Source organism: Castor canadensis, chromosome 10 (assembly GCF_047511655.1).
Source record: "Castor canadensis chromosome 10, mCasCan1.hap1v2, whole genome shotgun sequence".
In the NCBI taxonomy this organism is placed as follows: domain Eukaryota; kingdom Metazoa; phylum Chordata; class Mammalia; order Rodentia; family Castoridae; genus Castor; species Castor canadensis.
The window spans coordinates 131,028,082-131,050,289 of NC_133395.1; the positions used below are offsets into that span (position 1 = coordinate 131,028,082).

The following is a 22,208-nucleotide window of genomic DNA, read 5'->3' on the forward strand; positions in this document are numbered from 1 at the left end:
ATTTGGCTGATTTGTTAGACTCCAGGAGTGAGTAGTTAAAGGCAGACAGCCCCTGGTCTTATAAATTAGCAAAATAATCATGTATATGTGTTGATCTGAGAATTTTTTGTGGTCTCCTATACAAATCAATGACTTATCTTCCAAACCTTTAAAAACACACTACATCTTGGTTGAGTGTCAAGGGAAAAGGTCTCTGTGCTCACAATAACTGCTGACATAACTTCTGTATTTCATTTACTTGCTAAATAAGACTTGCTAAATTTAACACACTTTAATTAATGCTGAGTCCCAAATGTCACTGTGCACAAAGAAGTTCAATATTATGGAACTGTTTAATAAAACTTTGATCCAATCCATTTCAGCTATGGCAATCCTATGACTGGTTCTTGCTTATTTGAAATGCACATCATTAGTTTTTTAAGCTGCTTCTCTGGCCTTCCTCTTTTTTCACCTGGATTCTCTTCTCTATTTTCTTTATATCTTTATCTTTTGCCTTGGAAATTGGTACTTTCAGTCAGATGCTCATGCTAAATAAACAGATACGTTTTTGTGTATATTTTCAATGTGCAAAACTAGACTGAGGATCAGTCCATTTACTATTAGATAAAAATCCAATCTAGTTTATGGGAAACAATAACTTCTTATCTTCTTATATGCTTTGTAATTTTCAAAGCACTCTCAAATGAATTACTTCATTGGGGTGTAATAATTGAGGTTAGAAACTCAGGCTCAGAGTCTAGACAAACATGGAGTTTGAATCCAGAATCACCAGTTTTTAAAGTCTGACTTGGAGAAATTAATTTATGTTTTCTTTGCTTTAGCTTCCGCATTTTTAAAAGAAAGCTAATAATATCCTTACTCACAGAGTTAGGTAAATGATACAATACAAAAAGGTTTTAGCTCAATATTTGGTGCATACTAGGTGCTCAGGTATTTCACACTAGGTGCTCAAGTGATAGTACGGGAGAATAAGGGCTTAAGCACCTTGAGATAGGAAGCACAGATACAACCGCCATTTTGAAAGTCTGAGATTCATGCTGGTATGTGTTGAGTTACTCAAGACTGGAGAGATAATTAATGGAAGAACAGGACCTGGACCTGGACTCTACGAAGTTTGATTTAACATTCCTTAAACCTCAACATGGTAAGAAGAGTTTTTTTGTGTGTGTATTTTTGATACCTCATATAATCCTCTCCATAACAGTCTGTTGGATTTATGTTGTTTCCAAAAACTTTGACCAAAACCCAGAACAGTGAGTTGCTGATAAGATACAGTTTGATAAATGTTTGAAAGATATTTGTGATGGTTAATTTTGCATGTCAACTTGATTGAGCTAAGGCATGTTCGCATAGGTAGCAAAACATTATCTGGTTGTGTCTGTTAGGGTGTTTCTGGAGCAGATTAGCGTTTGGATCAGCAGACTGAGTAAAGAGCTGCCCTCACTAACATGGGCAGGAGTCATCCAGTCCTCTGAGGACCAGAACAGAGCAAAAAGAAAGAAGGGGAGATTCATTCATATTCTCCCTGTCACTCCACGTCTCTGTCTCTGACTCTTTCTGTCTGTCTCTCATTTTCTCTCTCTCTCTTTCTGTTTCCTTCAATTCCTCTCTTGTTGCAGCTATAATATCCATTTTCTCTTGTCCTCAGACACTGAGCCCTCTCCCTACGTCCCTGATTTTCAGGCCTTCAGTCTTGGCTCCCGTGTTCTTAGGTCTTTAGAATTAGACTGAATTTACAACTCGCTCTCTTGGGTTTCTAGCCTGCAGACAGTATATTGAGAGACTCTGGTCTTCAGGATCCTGTGTGTCAATTCCCATTACAAAATTCCTCTTGGATATCTCTATGTGTCTCATTGGTTCTGTTGCTCTGGAGAACTCTGGCTAACACAACATCTCTTTGCCAAAATATTGCAGTCACTGTAGTTGTTGTCCCCTTGTGCTTACTATCTATTCTGAAAACACCTCTTCACTGTGGGGACCTAGGGCTTTCCTACAGATTGCCACTAAAGTACCCTGCATTTCAGCAGCCAAAGAGTGGAAAGGTGTTCTTATACCTGGATTTGTCCGAAACCTAATTCCCTGAATCTTGAAAATGACTTGAATAATGAAATCAGTTGACTCTTATTCACCCCAATCCTGGTGCTTTATCAAAGCCCACCTTTAGTTGCTGCGATTTTGGGGGCTGCCTTTTTTTTTGGCAGAACTGAAGTTTGAGCTCAGGACTTCACGTCTGATAGGCAGTCACTCTACTGCTTGAGGTGTGCTTCTGTCCCTTTTTGCTCTGATTATTTTTGGAAAATCCATCTCATTTTTTGCACAGGTTGGCCTAGGTTGACCTCAAATCACAATCCTACCAATCTAAGCCTCCCAAGTAGCTAGGATTACCGGTATGAGCTACTAGTGCCCTGCTTGCTTTATTTTATTATTATTATTATTTTTTTTTTAGGTTAGCATAGGCAGAGTGAGTTTCTTATACCAAGAACTCCAAGTCACTGCGCCAGCTATTGTTACAATGAATGCAAAGCAAACTACCCCCAATCCCCCTAGGATACAACCAATACTTAATTCCTGTTCTCCTATCTGCAGGTCAGCTAAAGTTTGACAGCTGAAGGCTACACTTAGCCTCATACTGATGGTAGGTTCTGGGTCAGCTCCTTGTGTCTCTTATTCCCCTTGAATCAGTCACATGTTCTTATGACAGAAAGAGTTCAACAGGGCAAGTCCAGTCATGCAAGCCCACCTCAAACCTTGGTTGTGGTCTTGTCTGCTAATCTCTCTAAAGCAGAGGGAATGACCGTCACTAACACCAGAGGGTGAAAAGACCCCTCTACCATGGACTTGGTGGGGGCAGTAAAGACTAATTGCTGAGTAATGATCTAATCTATTCCAAAGAGGCTGATGGTGTTAGACGGTTATTTTTTCTTCAACACCCACATTTTCCTAACAGATTAACATTAGGGCGGTGAGTAGCTGCTCTGCGGGAGCAACCTGGTCGAACTGGTGGCCGCGGGGGAGTTGACCTTGAGTGCCCTCAAGAAGCAGGAGAATGGGCTTAGGATGTGGGGTCCTTTGGCATCTGGGTGGCTCCGAGGGAGTGAGGCAGAGATGGGGTCCACAGTAGGCAGGCTGCAGGAGCCTCGGCCAAGTTCACTGGACCGCAGGACCTGGGCCTGGCCAATGGTGAGAACCTGAAGGAGACCACTGCACCAAGCTGCTCAAGGCCATCGAGCAGTTCCAGACAGAGAAAGGCTTCTGGGGGCCCTCCCTGAAGTAGCTCCTGCCCTTCTGCACAGGAGGCCAAGACTGGAGTTCCACCAGTCAGTGTTCAATGAGTTACGTGACAAACTGGTGCGAGGGTCAGCCATCGCCTCAGAAAGGGAAGGATGAGGAAAGGGAGTGGGCAGGGATGCTGTGCAGCCACTTAGTCTTAGAAGCATTTCCTTGGCTGCATACATAGTCCTACCTGTAAAAGTGTCTGAGGACTATGTTTGAGGGCCCCTTCCCTGTGTGTGTCTGCATGTGGAGACCCACTTCCTCAGTTGTGCAAGAAACTGGAAGGTCTCCTGGAGAAGAGCTTTTCTCTGGTCAAGATGCCCTCTCTGCAGCCAGGGGTGATGTGCCCAGAGTTCCTGAGAAGAAGCTGAAGTTGGTGATGGCAGACAAGTAGCTTTACCCAGCTTATGCTATGGAGGTGAAGTGGCACATCTGGCAGGACAACCAGGCACTCTTTGGTGATGAGGTCTCCTCACTGCTGAAGCAGTACATTCTGGACAAGGAGACTGTGCTCTTCAGCACAGAGTTTTCCATCCTGCACAACTTCTTCAGTCCCCAAAGATGAGGCGCCAGGGGAGGTGGTGCAGAAGTTGACACAGATGTTGGGGAGAAACATGAAGCTGTTTGACGTGGTGCTGCAGTTCCTGCATATGCTCTTCCTGTGGACCATAAATGTGCACAACGCACTCTGTGTGCTGAGCTACTCATGTCCCTGCATGATCTAGACTCCTGCCACAAGTTCACCTGGTGTCTAGATGCCTGCATCAGAGAGCAGTTTGTGGATAGTAAGAGAGCCTGAGAGCTTCAGGGATTTCTTGATGGAGTAAAGAAAAAGCAGGAGCATGCCTTAGGAGATTTGTTCACAATCCTATGTGACCCCTTTGCCATCAACACTCTGTCACTGAGCACCATCCGAAACCCGCAGGCACTGATAAGCCAGGAGACATTGCCCAGGGACATCCCTGACCTTCTTCTGCTGTTCAGGCTGCTAGCGCTGGCCCGGGGAGCATGGGATTTGATCGACAGCCAGCCAGGTCTTCAAGGAGCTCAAGATGGAGGCAGAGCTCGTCATCATTCAGGTCCTGCCGATGCTCATGTCCTTTGTGGTTGACCACTACACTTTCAATACGGACCAGAAGCTTCCAGCCAAGGAGAAAGCCCCAGTGACGTACCCCAACACACTTCCTGAAAGTTTCACCAAGTTTCTGCAGGAGCAGTGCATGGCCTGTGAGGTGGGGTTGTATTACGTCCCACATATCACCAAGCAGAGGAACAAGAATGCCTTCCTGCACCTGCTGCCTGGGCTCATGGAGACCTTTGGAGACCTGGCCTTCAGCGTCATCTTCCTCCACCTACTCACAGGGAGCCTTGCACTGCTAGCCAACAGGTTTGCTCTGGAGGATTTCTGCAGTAGCCTCTTTGATGGCTTTTTCCTCACTCCCTCTCCCAGAAGGAGAATGTGCAGTGACATATGTTGTGGGTCCCCCTCCCCTTGCATCTCAGGGTGGCTCCATCCAAGCTGGAGGCCTTGCAGAAAGCTCTGGAGCCCATGGGCCAGAGTGGGGAGACTGTGAAGGAACTTTACTCCCATCTTGGTGAGAAGCTAGAGAAGCTGAATGTCAGAAGGCCAGCCCTGCCCAGGATGCAGAGACAGCAGCACTGGGGCTTCCCCTCCTTGGCATGCCCACCACGGCTATACTCTGAGGCTTTGTGGGGGCTGCTCAGCAGTGCAGCCCCTCTTGGGAGGAGGCCCTGCCTGGGAATGCAGAGTGAACTGAGGGTGGTCTTGTGGCAAGGACCACCTCTTGTGTATCCTAGCCCGCTGGAGCTGATCCTGGGAGGTTCTTTGATGCATGTGGCACTTGCTTGCCTGCCCCTGGGGCCCTGGCAGCTTGGGAGCAGTGCCTCTGTTTGTGCTTTTATAGTGGAAAGCTTGTTGGTGCCTACCTTTCTGCCTTTTAGGTTTTCACAGCCCTAGCACAAAAGGGCAGTAGTTAGGATGAGGAATAAAGCCAGTCTTCTAAAGTGATAGAAGGAGCAGAATGGGCAAGGCCAGAGGGGACCTGATGTCCAGTGTGGGCAAGGCCGGAGGGGAGGGAGTGGTGGCCGTGTTGGCCAAAGCAGGTTTGCCAGGCCACCTTGTCTGCAGCACTGGAGCTCCTCCCTCCATGGAGGCCAGGAGGATGGTGTGCAGGAGCAGATGCCTGAGCCTGCTGGTGCCAGGGCTCAGTCCCTGCTGGTGGAGGCCCTCAGGTAGAGTCTCTCCCTGCTAGCTCCTTGCCTGTTTGCCCCCGTGGCAGAGAGCTCCTTGTCTAACTGCACAGCTTGACCTTTGTGGGGGACAGCAGGTACACATAGTATAGTTTTCTCTTATGTAAATAAAAGACTTCTTATAAAAAAATAGGAAAAAAACTCCAGAAGTTTATCAACATGAATACTTCATATTAAATACAAGATACTAGAAAATGAATAGTTATCAAAGAAGTGACTTTGAATTCTAGCTTGTAGAGCATTGTCAACAGACAGCAGTACATTTTTACAGAAATGGCAGGACAAAGGAAAAGAACTTCCAGTATTTAGGGTTGGTAATTTGTGGGAAGGCAAGTAAATGGCAGATATAGGCTAGGTAGTGAAGCTTGTCAGTGCATATTCCTCTGGTGGTTCCATCTCCAGGCAGATAGTGTTGGAGATTGTCTTTAGTGGCCAACCTTTGTGTGCCTGGTAAGGGTGGGGAATGGGATACCTTTGTTATTATAAATCTGTGTCCTTTTAAGTAAACAGAAGGAAAACAGGGATCTTTCATGATCTACTTGTTCTTAAATGCCTTCAGCTCAACAACCCTTCATTCTTTGGGGTGACAGATTATGGTCTCCCACATCTCTAAGGGATTGTGTTTTAAAATGCAAATATTATTGTAGAAGAAAAACATGATCTTCTCTATTAACAACCTACTTTAACTATGGTTATCTAGTTTGCTAGTACACATTGTCTATAGATAACTAATAAGAAGATTCTTTGGAGTGAGAAAAAAATGAATACATATTACCAAAGGGGGTTCAGGAGAAAGGAGATCTAGGTTCATATCATAGTATGGGGGTATATGGAAATCCAGGCAAGCCAGATCCCAGGGTATAAGAGGAAAAGTAAATTTTACTAGACATATATATATATATATATATATATATATATATATATACATCTTTTGTAGTAAGCAAGAAGGAAATGAAAGGTTTACAGATATCATAAGTTTGCAAGAATGGATCCCCAATTCAGTGCTTACACAGAACAGTTCAAATATTATTTCCCTGAGCTCTGCTATTACTATATTGTGAGTTTGGAATTAACTGTTATGCAAAAACTAGCATACAGTCTTGTCCATAGGAGAGCTGAGTAAATAGTTATGTAGTTCTGATTCTGGGAAAATATATTCCTTTCAGCCACTTCTGTTTTTCATTTTCACTATTATATTTTAGATGAGGTCATCAGAGCTGCCAGGCTGTGTTGTTTCTTGAATTATACGTACTTACAGGGTTCTAAGGAAGCATCCAAGGAGTGTTAATTATTGCATTATTTGGACTTAAAAAAGATGGGAGAAGTAGAGAGGCCATGGACATATCTTGTCTACAAGTGTTAAAATGTGAGGACACGTGGGAGTTTAGAGTATGAGTGTGAAGGCAGGCAGTGTTCCTACATAACCCTGTTTAGCTACTTGGACAGACATAATTGGAATATAAAATAGCCATGTTTGGACAGAGCACAATTCCATTCCCAAATGTACTGACATCCATTAACTATACCCTCATGCAAATTAGGTAGATGTATGGCTTAAAAACCAATTGCTCTCAGAATAAAAGATATTTTCCCCAAGCCCATTTTAAACAAAATGAATGACAAACATGCTCATAAAGAGAGATGACTGACATTACATAGTGCATGAAATTTCCCTTTTTAAAATCATGACATTTTATAACATAAAGGGATAGTAATTATATTATGTACTTCCCAAACTTAAAAATTAAAAAAAAAAACTACCCCTGGGAAAACAAAAATAATATGCCCTACGATGAATGCAATTATGCAGAATTAGATTAGAGAATCCACAAAGGATAAGCCACAGGGCTGATTATCTTGAATTTAATTTGCTCCTTTTGATATCTCCTAACCAACTCCCCCCCCACACACACATTGTAGGGATTCCACAGAGATGTGCTTGCAACAGCTTCATTTTTCAATTGGTCTATTTAATTTTTTTGTGTCTGTCATAATAAGATATAACTATTCAGGACAATTATCAGTCTCCTAGCAGTCTTGTTGCTTCTAGTAAGAAAGCAGCACCATGGTATTTGACATCTAAGTCTTCTCCCTTTGGGGAAGATCTACAGCAAATATTTTAATATGGGGTACCTGAAATTACATTTTATACATACTGAGATTTGTTGAGGATGGCCTCAAATCTGGTGGATGGAAGAAAAATCTGTGTACCTTCTCAGCCTCGGGAAATATCAGAATTTCAAATAAAGTGCCAAAAAGCTAGAAGAATCAACAGGTGTTGTTTGTTTACACAAAAGTCAGGAATTATTACAAGTGAGGGGAGTTGTACATTTAAAACTTTTTAATCCTAAATGAATCCCATTGTCTCTTCCTCTGTGTGGGTTTACTCTGTCCTCTGCTCCATGGCATCAGATGTTATCCCCTTTCTATTTTTCTCAAGATCCTATTCAAGATATCATAAACAGTCTGTTGCCTTTACCACATAGTAGGGAAAATCAAGAGAGTCTCTCAAATTCCAGAGTCTACTCTTTAAAATACAACTTCCTAAGTTGTCAAGAGTTTGAATTTCTCCAAAGTTCAAGTGGTTTTTTCCCTTTCCCTCTTTTTCTATATCATTCGTCTTTGGATCTTTATTTATACAATTAAGCTTTGAAACAGACCTTGGCTGTTCACCACAAGGCACTGAATTCTGCCAACAACCTTAGTGAGAAAGGAAGCAAGAAGCAAGACAATAAGTCTCCCTAGAGAAAGCCATGAAGCCAGCTGACACCTTGATTTTAGCCATACGTGATCCATACTGGACTTTTCACCTACAGAATTGTAAAGAGATATTGTGCCTTATTTTATTATCTAAATAGTACAGCATGTTGCTATGTGATTCTACCATGCAATGATCATATTAATCATGCTGAGAGAGCAAATACTCAGCTGATTAGGAAGCATGAAATGAGGACTTAATTACCTAGTTAATTCCTCACATGCCAAAAACGGGTTGACATTATATAAGTTACAGAGTAGGTGGAGGAGGATAGATTCTGTTTTCCCATGCTTCACTGTACTACCATCATGGAACTTAAGTCAAAGTTTTCTTAACTGGGTTTCCCTTTCTGTCTCATGGTCTCCATTTCATAGGAAAGTGCTTTAAAGTTTGCAAAGTAAGGATAATGCCAGGTACAAGAGAAGCCCATGGCTGTGTGTAGCAAGGTGTGGGGAACACTAGGGGAGAGACTAGAGTGAGCTGTGATGTCTGAGCTGGGCTGACCAAAGATATCAATCACTCTTGGGTAGTGGCGCCTTTCCTAAAGATCCATTCCTGGGCTTTACTTGGGAGAAGGCCATGATCAGGTGTGAGTTTAGTAAGACTATTCTGGAGGATGTAGCGAGACTGGAAGCTACCACTAGAGTCTAACTGCCAAGACTGGGAATAAAGGAGCAAGAAGAACAACAGTAATTGTATATTATATTTTACCTCCTCAGATCCTCACAATGATATCTAAAGCTCAGAAAGGCACTATGACTTCCTCTCTTTTTTTCATGAAGTAAAAGAGTTCAAATGCTAACAGCAGTCCTTTGGAAACAAATTAATGCCTGTTTTCCCTTCATTCATGAGACTGGACTATATGCTTCCCTTATGAACTCATTTACAAAAAAGGGTCAATAATTGTCTACAAGAAGTCAGGACAGGGGACAAGCTTGAGTTCTGTTTATTACTACAAGGAAGACACTTTAGGAACTGATAGTAGCAAAGCTCTCTTACTGTTTTAATTAAAATTATAAAAATGAAAGTAAAGGATTAAATTTTATAAGTAATAAGAAAAAGAAATGTCTACTTTACTTTTTGGAAATGATGAAATGATTTTCCATTTGTTGCAAATTTAGACTCTGCTATGTTAAACACCACTCACCACTGACATAATGAAATGACATCATTATCCCATTTTAGCAGAGGAAAACAGATGCAAGAGTATTTATCAGAAGTCCAAATTCAGAACAAAGGACATAGTTTAAATCTAGGAATTTTTATCTCCAGAGTCTTTAACCTCCATGTCTTGGTGTCTAGAGTCTGGTAAGAGGTAGGTAATGAGAACATGAAAGAAGATAAATATAAAAGTAACTTTTTTTAATGGTATGAAAGGAGCTCTTAAATTTCCACCATAATTTGAGTTTATCTATGTCTATGGGTATACTCAATGGAGTATATAAATCTAGGAAAACATGTATTTTTTTGGAAAAAGATTTCATAACTTTCATCAAATTGTGAAAGAAGTATATGACTCTGAACATGCAAATGCCATTTCCTCAAAAGAAGATTCATCTGTGTGGTTCTGCTGTCCAGATACATGACAGTATCCTTGAGTAATACAATGACCTGTGGGTCAGGATCTGCCCTATGTCTAGGCAGAAGTAAGGTTTCCCAAAACAATGCTCCTATAGGGCTTGGGTCTTCCTGCCTTCAGAATCTTTTATGTCCTCAGACCTCCCTGGAGATGTCTTTGGAAAACAGGTAGCCAAAAGAAGTAGCTTTGCTAGCAAACCAACAGAACAAGTGATGCCAGGAAATATGGTTAAGAGTTGCCTAAATGTGTTGGCATTATAGAAGCTTCACTCACACATGTGAAGGACATAACATCCACTGGGTGATAGGTAACAAGGATCTGTATAACCACCATGAAGCAGAAGAGGAGAGAGGATAGAAAATGGAAGAAGGACAGAGATAAAGGGCCACATGTGGCTCCCTGAAGGACACATTGAAAAGAACAAACAGTAATCTAAAGGAAAAGTGTAACAATATTTGCCCCATCTGCTGGACTCCATGTTTGTCGCTGCCCAGTAGGTTATAGGTCATTTTCTTCTGCCATGACCCAACTGTATCTTGTAACACAGTAGGAGAATAATGAGTATTTAAATTCTAGGAGCTGATGAACATTCGTTCTAAAGAACAGCTTCATTGGTTCAAGGACAAACACAGCTTGAAAACAGAAGTGACCAGGCCCAGTGGATCAAGCCTATAATCCTAGCTACTTGGGAGGCAGAGATCAGGAGGACTGTGGATCAGGGCCAGCCTGGGCAAAAAGTCTGTGAGACCTCATCTTAACCAATAGCTGGGCACACATGGTAGTGTGTACCTGTCATCCTAAACTACCTAAGAGACTGAGATTGAGAATATTGTAGTTCCAGGCAGGCCTGAGCAAAAAAGTTCACAAGACCTCATTTCAAAAGAAAAAACTGGGTGTGATGATGTGCACCTGACATCCCTATTAAGGCTAGAAGCATAAAATAGGAGAATCAACATCTAGGCCTGCCAAGGAATAAATCAAGACCCAAAATAACCAGAGCAAAAAGGGTTGGAGGTGTGGCTCAAGTGATAGAGCTCCTGCTTAGCAAGTGTGAAGCTCTAAGTTCAAACCCCAGTACCACCACACACACACACACACACACACACAGACACACAGACACACACACACACACACACACACACACACACACACACGACACAGACACACACAAAGAAAACAATGACAATAAAGTTTCTCTGCCACTGGAAATTCAATTCCTGACGAAGCTGATTTTAGACCATGTTGAGGTGCAACAAAGCTATTTTTTTCTCTTGTTTTGATTACCTCAAAATGCCACCAACTTTAGAGACAACTCTTAAACTTGATCTATTAACTTTCTCTGGGAGCATAATGGCCTGCTAAACAGCCTGCTTTCCTCCATAAGAACTGCGTGGCTGGTCAAAAGGGTCCCTTGGGGCTGGGGATTCATATCGGCCAGAAAGAAATATAGGCTACCCACAGGCCACTTTGAACAGACAATAAGGAAAATGTCAGCTGCTGAATTTTATTTGTATATCAATCATTTCATAAGCAGCTTTCCTTATTCCTGTTCACTTGCTGAATTTTTTCTTTAGTGGTCTCTCTCTCTCTATTTACTCTATGCAATTTCTTTCAGCACCAGGTGGAGAAGCATTTTAATATTTAAACCTCATCCCACCCCAATGTCTTGTGTCTGACTTTGTGATCTGATAAAATTCAAGTTGGTAACCTGATAGCCAGCTTGCCTAGATCAGAAAGCTTATGAAAAAAGTCTTATTCTCCTGGAATGTGTTCATTAAATTTCCTTTTCTTAGTTGATCTGGATAATTGCTTGCCATTTGCTTATTGTCTTTATTTTCAAGAGTTTAACTTAGATGGCTAGGATATTTCCTTTTTAGAAATAAAGTGAGTGTTAGCAATCATCTTATCCATAAGCTTCAAATACGTTTCATATGAAGTGCAGACTTAGTGATTCTATCTTGTCACCTGAAATTTGGGGTTCGATAGGATTCTGTAGCTCAGTCTGGGGTCAGCACCAATGTGAGTGTTGATTATGTTCTACTCTGTCTGCCATGGGGGCAGAAGTGAAATTGGAGCTATGCCAATGCCCACGGCTGTCAGTCTGGCTCTAGCCTTACTCACTTGTGGTACAGATAATAAAACTAACTCCCAGAAAAGGGAAATGACTTCACCAGTGTCACACAGGACTTAATAAAAGAACAGGAAATATAATCTAAATATAGATCTAAGTTCCTTGCATCAACCACAGCTAGTACTTCAGACAGGATAAATCTGTCAGTGTGTTGGTTAACCAGTTCTAGTCTTTGATCTTGGTTTGTTTCAGCGAGTCCACCATTGGATACCTCTCACTTTGTAGGGTAACTCCTATCAACAGTATGTCTTCCAAGGGACAGGACACTTTCTTTACGCCTTTATGTTAATTACTTTGTCATATGGTCCGCTATGATAGCATATAGGAGAATGAGAGCAATAGGCTTTCTAGTGAGGGTGTATTTTACCTTTGTAATGAATTATGTACCTGCTTTTCCCTCCTGTTGCAAGGTTAGAGAATAAGCACACTCTTGTTTTGCTCATGGCTTCTTTAACAGAGACAGAACCACACCAGCACATAGACAGATAAGCAATCATTGGCTTAATTAATTTGAAATGTCATTAACATGTATTTCAATGTCTTTCAATTTTGGACATCATTGAGTGGGGTTTGGCAAGCTGCAGCTGGTGGGCTACACCTAACCCTGTGCTTGTTTATGCATATAAAGTTTTATCAGACCACACTCATTCCTGGTTGCTTATATATTGTCTGTGGCTGTTTTCATGTTACAGTGGTACACTGAGCTGGGTAAGTGCCCACAATGTACAGCCTATAAAGCTGAGAATATTTCCAACATGACTCTTTATAAAAATGATTTGCTGACCTCTCAACGGGGATGAAAATATCCAATGTGTCCATAGCTTTATTTTTGAAATGCAACAAGGTGATTATGTTAGTCAACCTTTTTCATTACTGTAAGAATAAACTTAAAGGAGGAAAGATTTATTTGTCTTATGGTGTCAGAGTTTTTAGTCCATGTTAGCTGACTCCATTGCTATTGGACTCATGGCAAGGCAGAAACATCATGAAGGAAGAACTTGGCAGAGGGAAGTTGTTCACCTCGTGGCAGCCAGGAAGCAGAGAACAAGAATGACTTTACCAGCAAGCTTCCTCCTTCTTCACCTTGTATTCTAGCTGGCTATTGGATAATGCTACTCACATTATGGGCAGGTCTTCTCCCCTTAGTTAATCTAGAAATGCCTTCATAGACACACCTAAAGGTGAGTTTTAATTGTCCCCTAGCCATCCCTCAATCCAACAAGTTGGCAATCAAGGTTATGATCTGTCAAAGAGGTGACTAAATAGTAGAATAAATGATCACTGGATCAATGCCCATGACTCCTTTACCAGGCCACTAATGAAAGCTCTTCAGTAAATACTGCATTTCAGAATCTTCTATTTGTGTACCTACTATGTGCCAGTTGCATTTATGGAGCCTGAGATGAATCACTGAACAAAGGCAAAAGTCCTTGCCCCTTAAAAATGCACAGCAATAAAGACAGACAATAACCAATGAAAATACTAAGTAAATGAACCACTTGTGGGGAGAACATTTGGAGGAAGAAGAGGTATATCATTTTATAGGACACATAGGACACATTGAGAAGATAACATTAAGCAAAATCTGGGAAAAAGTCATTATATGGTCTTAAGAGCCACTCAGGGAAAATGGGAAAGGCAAATATGACAGCCAGTGCAGAGAACCCAGGTAAAAATGAGCTTACTGGTTCTGAGGAAGAGCCAGAAGCCCCCAGGAAGGAAGGACAGGAAATAAATGGACTGTGGACTTATACTCTGAGTATGATACCCTGTTTTAATCAGAGACTTTAATTGGGATGGAAATCGAGTTTAGCAGATTATGGAGAAACACCCTTGAGGCATTTAATTTTGGCAAAGAAGATACTGTAGGATATTGTTAAGTGGATTAGATTTTATTGGCTCAATAAAATTTAATTTGTTCTCACATTTTCAAATGCCAGTCCCTCCCATTATTTGAAGTCTCAACATGGAGGAAAATTTGACCATGTGACTTCTTATGCTGGTGATCCTCTAATCTCCTCAAGAGAATTTCCGTCTAAGAAGGAAACCTCCATAGGGATGAGTAGAAAACTCTCTAGGCTGGATCATTGAATCTCTCTGAGCCTTTGTCCATTATTTTGAAATGGACAAAATATCAGTGCTGACTCACAGGCACTCCACATCCAATGATCATGTGATGTGAGGGAGCTCTTAACACAATGTTTGCAAGCACTTTTATAGTATTACCTGTTTATTATTACATGTTCTTTCTGTTCTCTGCTTGAACTCTTCCAGCAATGGGTAATTTATTCTCTCCTGAGGCAACTCGCTGCTCCTTTTGGCAAGTCTGGCTGTTATAACATGCAGCTCAAGTCCACTTCCCTGTAATTTACATTTGCTGGCCCTGGTTCTATACCTTTAGGTCAAATAGATTTCATCCATCTCCCACCTGAAAGCTGCTCAGTGATTAGACATAATCGCTACTCTATCTCTCTCACGTCTGTTCACTCAGCCACGCCTCATTTCACTCTATTTTCCTTTCCCTCACCAGACTAGTTTTTTTCCTTTGACCTTGCACCAATTTGCCTTACATCTGCCTTTACTTCTTCCCTACTTCTTTCTCCTGCTCACCTTCCCATCTAATTAATTACATTGTTATTTCTACATGTCCAGTTTTGTAACATGTGCATTTTACTCTGCAGCCCCATTTCCTACCATTGGTTACCGTCAGTGCTTTTTGTTTTGTTTTGTTTACTGTAGATGCTTTGGCTCTGCTTTGGCCAGCATGAGGGTAAGGAAGAGGATTAGGCTGCCTCTGTCTTGATCTTAACACATTAATAGTTTAGAGTTTGCTAATTCTTGATCCATATTTCATGGAAGGTCAGCATTTAGCCAGCCACTCACTTCATACATATTTCTACTCACTACATGTGCCTGACTTTGCCTTTGTACAATAAAATGGCTTTGTGACCCTGAAACAGGGCCTCATTACAGTCTTCCCTGCTCCAAGCACCTCAGTTCTTGTCTGTCTTTCCTCAATTCATGATGATCTTTTGGTATTGCTGTTATCCTAGATTGATTTAAATTTTTCAGTGACATGCTTTCTTAGTCTTTATTCAAGTTATTGATTTAAAATATTGAGCATTTCAAGACTAAAGACAGAATCTTGTGATGTACCCCATGTAGTTCCCCAAGCTTCAATAAGATCCCATTTGGAAAGATGATTCAATCAATTTTAACTTACATGGATGTTACAATATAGTCTGAACTGCCTTTCTGGCCATCAGAATACCATTGAGGAATTTCTAAAACTTCCTTGCTTCTACTTTAGATGAACGTCATCTGTAGCAACTCATGATTTATTAGTCAGTTATTAACCTACTCTGAAAGAAAAATGTCACTGTACTGGTAAGGCATATTGTTTACTTAGTAGTTATTTAGAAAATCAGGTGCTATTTCTCTTGCTTAAAACCATTCAGTGCTTGCTCTGGCAGAGGCAGTACTACCATCAAATATTCCATCTCCTCCCTTACTTTTTGGAGATATTTTGCAATTAGTCAGGGCCAGGCACCTAGTACTGGCAATGACATACGAATGGAAGTGGCATGTCACTGCAACTGAAACAGTGAAAATCTTGTGAATAATTCTGCACTCTCTTTCCCTGAGGATGATTACTTCTCCAGATGTAGCTACAAAACAGCAGATCCCCTACTGCCTGGGTTTCTGAATAGCTCTGTGAAACAGATAAACACTGCTCATCTCCATGGAGATTTGGGGATAGTTTGTTATTGAAGCACAACTTAGCCTATTCTGACTCATTTCTTTCTCATCCTCTGAAAAGAAAGGGCAAACTCCTAGGAAGCATTAGGAGGATCTGGGTGATTAAGCATCTCTCTCTAGCCCTTGTTTGTGCCACTTCCTTCTCTTCTCCTCTTGTCTTGTCACATGATATTGTCATTTTCTATACCCGTTCAGACTTGAGAATTTCACATTAGGCCCCGAGGATCCAGGTTGCCTCTGCCTCAAATTCTCTTCCACCTTTCAGGACTCATTTTGACCACTAAGTTAAGCATCACTCACTGATATCACTTCTCAATTCACCCAAACTGTGCTAGAGCACACATTATATGCTTACTCAGCCTCTTGTGCCTGTCCTTCAAAGAAATTTATGACCTTCCAATGATAAGATCTATTCTTGTTTAATATGTTTTCTTTGCTCAAGTATAAGTTCCTTGCAGTAGGATGTTTACTTAATTCACAATTATAACCCCAGCATGTTCTGCAGTAACTGGCACAAAGACCTCTAATTTTTTTTTACCTCTCCTTCTAGATAGTCCCATGATAAAATAAGAAAAAAGGAACCAACATATTGCACCTTTAGTTGTGTATTTCTCCAGTGTATTTATCTTATTTCTTTTGCTTTCTGAAGGCCAAGGCACTTAATATTGTGCTTGAAATACAATGACCTTCTCCTTATAGATTTAGGTTATCAAACTTTCCAGGTAATGTTTCAGACAAAGGCAAAAAGTAAGTGAAAAGGACAACATTGAAACAACTAAGCACCCAGATGAGTGCTAAGTCATGAAAAGAAAGAAAATTCCTCTAGCAGGTGGGATATGGAGTTGTGTGGCTACTGAACCTGGACTTGTTCTGTCTGAGCTGAGCATAGACAAGAGACAATGATATTTAATCTCATTACACATTCCATGGGCAATTACTGCCTTTCCTATAGCTTGGCAAAAGCTACATATTGCAGATTAGAATCTATCTGCATCCATGATCAGAGCCACTGTCAGTGTCAGGGTACCTCTTATAAAAACACATAGCTGCTCTGACAGCCACTAGCTTGGTGCTGGAGAAATAAAGGCTTTGGCAAAGCTTGATCCAATTATCAACTCAAGTTTGAGAATTCAATAAAACCAGTTTTTCTGACTCAGTTGGTCCAGCTATTACCCTAAGTTCAAATCTCCCTTACAAATCTAACTTAAGTATCTCTAGAATGGGAAAGTTTCAAGGCTAAAAGTAGCTTTTTATCTACAACACACCCGGTCAAGGATTCCTCTTTGCTTGCAATTTCAACCGGGAGGCACATGATATTGGTCATAACACAGTTTAATGTATATTTTGGCATCTTTGTATTACTAATGTATTTCCTAATGCTTTTCAGCATTTAAAGACCCAGGTAGTATTTTAAGCACTACCATTCCCCAAATGAAAACAAGAAGCTAAGTTGTATCTGTATAGCAAAATAATCAAAATGTTGTAGAATATAATAAAAATTATTGCTGCTCTTCTTCCTCAACACTCTCTGGTCAAATCACCAATGTTTCAAAAATGTGGAACAGAACCAGTAGCTGAGGACTTATGGGAAGGAGGACATGGGAAGTCAAGCCTCAGGGTTGGGGGGTTCCCTCTTCCATTTAGTAACATTATCTTCATCTAATTTTATTGGAATTAAAGGCTTCTACTATTATTCATTTCACTGATTTATCAAGTACCTACTCTGCATAGCATTTGTTTGTTACAAAAAGGAGCTGTGGTAGAAAAGATCCCAAGAATCATGTCCAGTGACCCTTGTCACTTTATAATCCCTCTGTTTAATGATGTGAGACCTATGAATCTGATACTGGATTCTGTGTAATCCAAATGAGCTTGGAAGCAGATTCTTCCCCAACTCTTCCAGATAAAAGTGCAACCTACACACCACCTTGAGCCTAAGCAGAGATCTTAGTCTGGCCCACCAGAGTGTTGACCTACAGAACTGTGAGAACATAAGTGGGAGGTGTTTCAAGCTGCTACCTTGTGGTAAATGTTATGCAGCAATAGCAAAGTAATACAGAATTAAAGTGAAATTAAAAGCTTTATTTGGATTCAGAAGCTTATCCTTAAATTCAGAAAATAGGCTTTGCATTCCTTATACTGTGCACTCCCTACAACCCACGCAAAAAGGCAAAGTATATTTTCACTTTTTGAGGTATCAAGTCACTATCAACGTTGCATTCAGCTTATTGATGCTTACTGAGTTCTGACCGTGTATCAGATACCATGATTCACCTAGGAATCCAAAACAGACTGCGTGTCTGCCCTTGAGAGGACTTCAGCACAACAAAAAGAAAAGAACTACAGGATAGGTGTACCTCTATGCTGTGTGGAATGACAGGGTCACAGGTGGCTGGATTTACACAGATAGGCAAGAAAAGTGTCTCGAAGGAGGTACATTGCAATATGAATCCTGAATTTCAATAGGTGTATTAGGTCAACATGCCTTTCAATATTTTCAGATGATTTTTTTTCAATGACTGTACTTAAAATTTGTATTGTTCATTGGACATGGTGATGAATTTAACTGCCTTCTCTGAAATTGTGAGGCCACTTATGAAAAAGGGAAAAAATTCACTCATATCACCTCTGTTGTGGAACTGTCCATCATTATCCTTCAGGACATTTAATCTGATTCCTCAGAAAGCAAAATCCCAGCAGTTGAGAACCTTGACAAACACCTGTTTTTGACGAAAATTAAAACGTATTTCTTCCTTTCTTCTTAAACACATTTGCACTGGATTTGAGAAAATAGCCTTTGGAAAAAAGGAAATCATTATATTTCCCAAAGTGTAACTATAGTGAGGTGATAATGAGGATCACAGAGAAATTCAACATTACGACCCCCTACAATCATTCGTAGGCAGGTCAAGAGAAAGCGGGGATCCGCATGTGTATAAATAGAGGTATATCTCAAATTCTCATTTGACACCTTTGTACTTTGGAGACAATGAAGCAATTATATTTGCTCTCTAATTTTCTCTATTTTAAATGCAATTCCATATTTTTCTTTCTGTGACTAGCAAATTGCCCTTCAGTTTTATGAGACTTCCAGAATTATAGCACAAGGTCAAGCTATACAAGGCAATTATTATACAAAGATCAGTTATGTGCAGACATATACATGCACATGTATGTCTCTACATTTACATGGATGGATTTATGTCAATGCTAATTTTGAATGAAAAAAAAAAACAGAATTTGAGAGATGATATCTCTTCCAGTTTCTTATGTCTAAGATCCACAAATAATGACTATTGATTTTTGGTCTAAATTATGAAAAGAAATGCTCTTTGTCCATTGGCCCATGATTAATAGGTCTCACATAATAATAAGCAATATAATTCAAAGTGAAAATTGGTATTAAAATGGCAGTAATAAAAAACCCATAAAATACAATTACAACAACAGAAATGAATGAAGGCATACCTACTGAGATACAAAGAACAAGAAGGGGGTGCTATTATGTGTGAGGTTTTATGAAAAATTCAATGAGGAAAGCTTAATGGAAGATCTTCAAGGATGTCAGTAGCACCATAAAGGAATGGGGGAAATTTAAAGGATCATGATACTTGTACATTATTTAGTCACTCTTCACAAGTTAGTTCAGACTGAGGACTGACGGATTGATAGTAAGCAAATGGCTCACTTGACACATACAAAAGAAAACAACTTCCACCATCCGAAACCCAATATGGAATTCCCACCATTAGTATTGCTCTCTGAATTGACTTCTTGATGTCACTTACTTTGTAATCTGCTTAAAACTTGAGGTGTTAGGGATCTTTGAGGCAGGCTAGAATTAGGGAAAGTTTGGGACTCTCAGAACATCCATGACTTAATATTGTATTTCAGATTGAACATTCCTCTCTTTCTCTGAGCCTTCTTTTCAATTGCAAATGTGTGTAGGTTATTTGCATCCTAGCTCAAGGACAACTGAAACCACCTTCACCTGGCCCAGGGACCACCCAAGCCCCTGCCCCTCTCCAATCATCAAATATTGGTTAGGAATCACCAGGTTCTTCCCTTCCCAAAGGTTAGCATAAGTTTTAAAAAGCACCAGGAAATGAGAAAGATGCTTTCTCTGCTTCTAGCTTCCACCATGCCCCCTTTTGTAATTCCCTAATTTTTAATAAACTCCATTTACACCCACACGTCCTGCCACGAATTCTTCCATGTGGGACACAGAGCGTTTGGAAACATTCTGACCAAAGACTATGTCATTGTCACTTACCATCTTGATAAGCAACCATTTTAGCTAGGTAATACATTAACAAGGGTGAATTAATTTCAATACCTTAGCACTTTCAGACATTTAAGAAAGCCAAGGAAATGAGATCGGAAGTAGAGTAATTTGAGGGGAGGCTAAAAGACCAGATGGTTAGATTTTAAATATGATACATAGTAGTGGTATAACTGGCCCATGGCAGAGCAACCTGAAGCTCATGAGGTGCTGAAAGCTGACAAGGGGTAAGAGGGGGGGAAAAAGACAACAGCTGTATTTCCTAGGTGTTTTTCTAAGCACTTAGGATAAATTAGTTCTTTTAGTACCCAAAGAAACCTATATATAGAAACTCTAATTCCCATTTTTTCCTATGATGACACAAAAAGATAGAGATTAAGTAAGGTACCCAAAGTCATCTTTAAGAATGAAAGCCGGTGATGCCACCAGCTTTGACTCCAATCTTTTAGTTCCACATTTTATGTTCTTGTCCTCTTTGGAAATGAGGGTGTATCACTGACTGAGAATACTTAAGACACTTGGGGTTCACATTCCAGATTTGCTACTTTTATTTAGCTACTCATCATGAAATAAAAGCTAACACAGGCTACTTATGAAGGAAAGATGTTTATTTAGCTTAAGTTTCTGGAGATCCAGGCTTTTTGATCAGGGCTATCTCTTGACTACATTACCTCAAGGAGAATGGTCATGGCGGGAGCATGTGCGCAAGTCAAAAGGTGACATCAAGAATCAGGAATCAAGAAATCTAGGTGATGTCGGCTTGCTTCTTTTATAACAACACTAGCATGCTAGGGGTTCACAGGAGAGCTACCTTTCGCAACCATGTCCCTCAATGACCAAAGGAACTTCCACTAGGCCCCACATCTAAAGGTTTTATGGCACCTTTCAATACTGACACCCTGGGACCAAACTTCCAATCAAAATAGACACTTGGGGGACAGAAACCACAGCAACTTCTAATTACTTATATTACTCTGATCAGTTATTGACCTTGTTCAACCTCAATTCTCCTATCTGTAAGTTGGAAATAATAAAAGCATCCATGTCTTCTGTCCTAGTTATAAAGACTAAATGAGATCTTTTGTGTAAGGCACTGTTTGGCACAAAGATTCCTACCCCAAACATGCTCAATTAATCCCTGGAAGTGTGAGCAAATACTTCATGGATTAGTCATGATTAAATCTGAGAACCACAGCTGCTGGGAGTGCTACAGAATGAGGGATTTGTTACAAGGTCAGCCCTTATACAGTTTTGGGACTTGGGGGAGAAATCTTTCTAGGCTGTTGTCTCTGTGTGTAGTGTTGAATTTGACATCACTGTAGGTCAGGTAGACTGGACATTTAGGAAGGAGAAATGGTCTTAGATGAACAAGATGACAGCATGTAATCCAGCTCCATCTAGGTCACCTCCTGAAGAAGGTGTCTCCCTCTGGACTTGGCTATATCAACTCTTAGTCTAGCATACAGAGAAGCAGGAGGGGAACTATGGTGCAGGTGTTACCCTAGCCCAGCAATGGGCCAGCAGCAACAGTGTGTTCCAGCTCCACGAGATCTAGTACCTGGCTCTGGCATGTCTCTATTTTGACATTCATTTATAAAAGTGTGGCTTCTGCTTCACTTCTTCAGTCAAAAGACCAAACAAGATTTCTCTTGTGGTTAACCTGAAGGCTCACAATACAGGGAAGGGAATTCTGTGAAATGTTCTAAATCAACTAAATTGATACAGTACAAATTCAACAGATAGTGACACACACCTTATATTTTTTGTATTGGCTAGCACATTGTATTTTAAAGTAACAATGGTAACTCTAAACCACAGTCTGACTCTTACGAGGAGACACTTTTTGCGAGGCAACAATAAATATAGATTGATCATCTGGACTTAGAATCTAAGACCATGTCAACCACCATGTTTCTTATCAGCTTCTGAGCAGACACCTGGGCCCCAATGCTACTGTCTACAGTGGGGCAGGTGATGCTTCCAACATGCCAGGTTTACTCATGATTTTCTGTTTAAGTAGCTTTGTCTAATGTAAGATGATTAGTCTCACATTCCCTCGGTTGTGTTCCCTGTCCAGCCCCAGCTCTCTTACCCAGCTTTACATTTTACTTGGTTTGTGTTCCCACGTCATTCTGCTTATACTTTAAACATAGCT

At 40.6% G+C, this 22,208-nt stretch overlaps 1 pseudogene; it reads left to right on the forward strand.

Annotated features, from left to right (window-relative positions):
• Nucleotides 1-3,590: 3,590 nt before the first annotated feature.
• On the forward strand, nt 3,591-4,977 carry LOC109689466 (negative elongation factor B pseudogene; annotated as a pseudogene).
• The last annotated feature ends 17,231 nt before the right edge of the window (nt 4,978-22,208 follow it).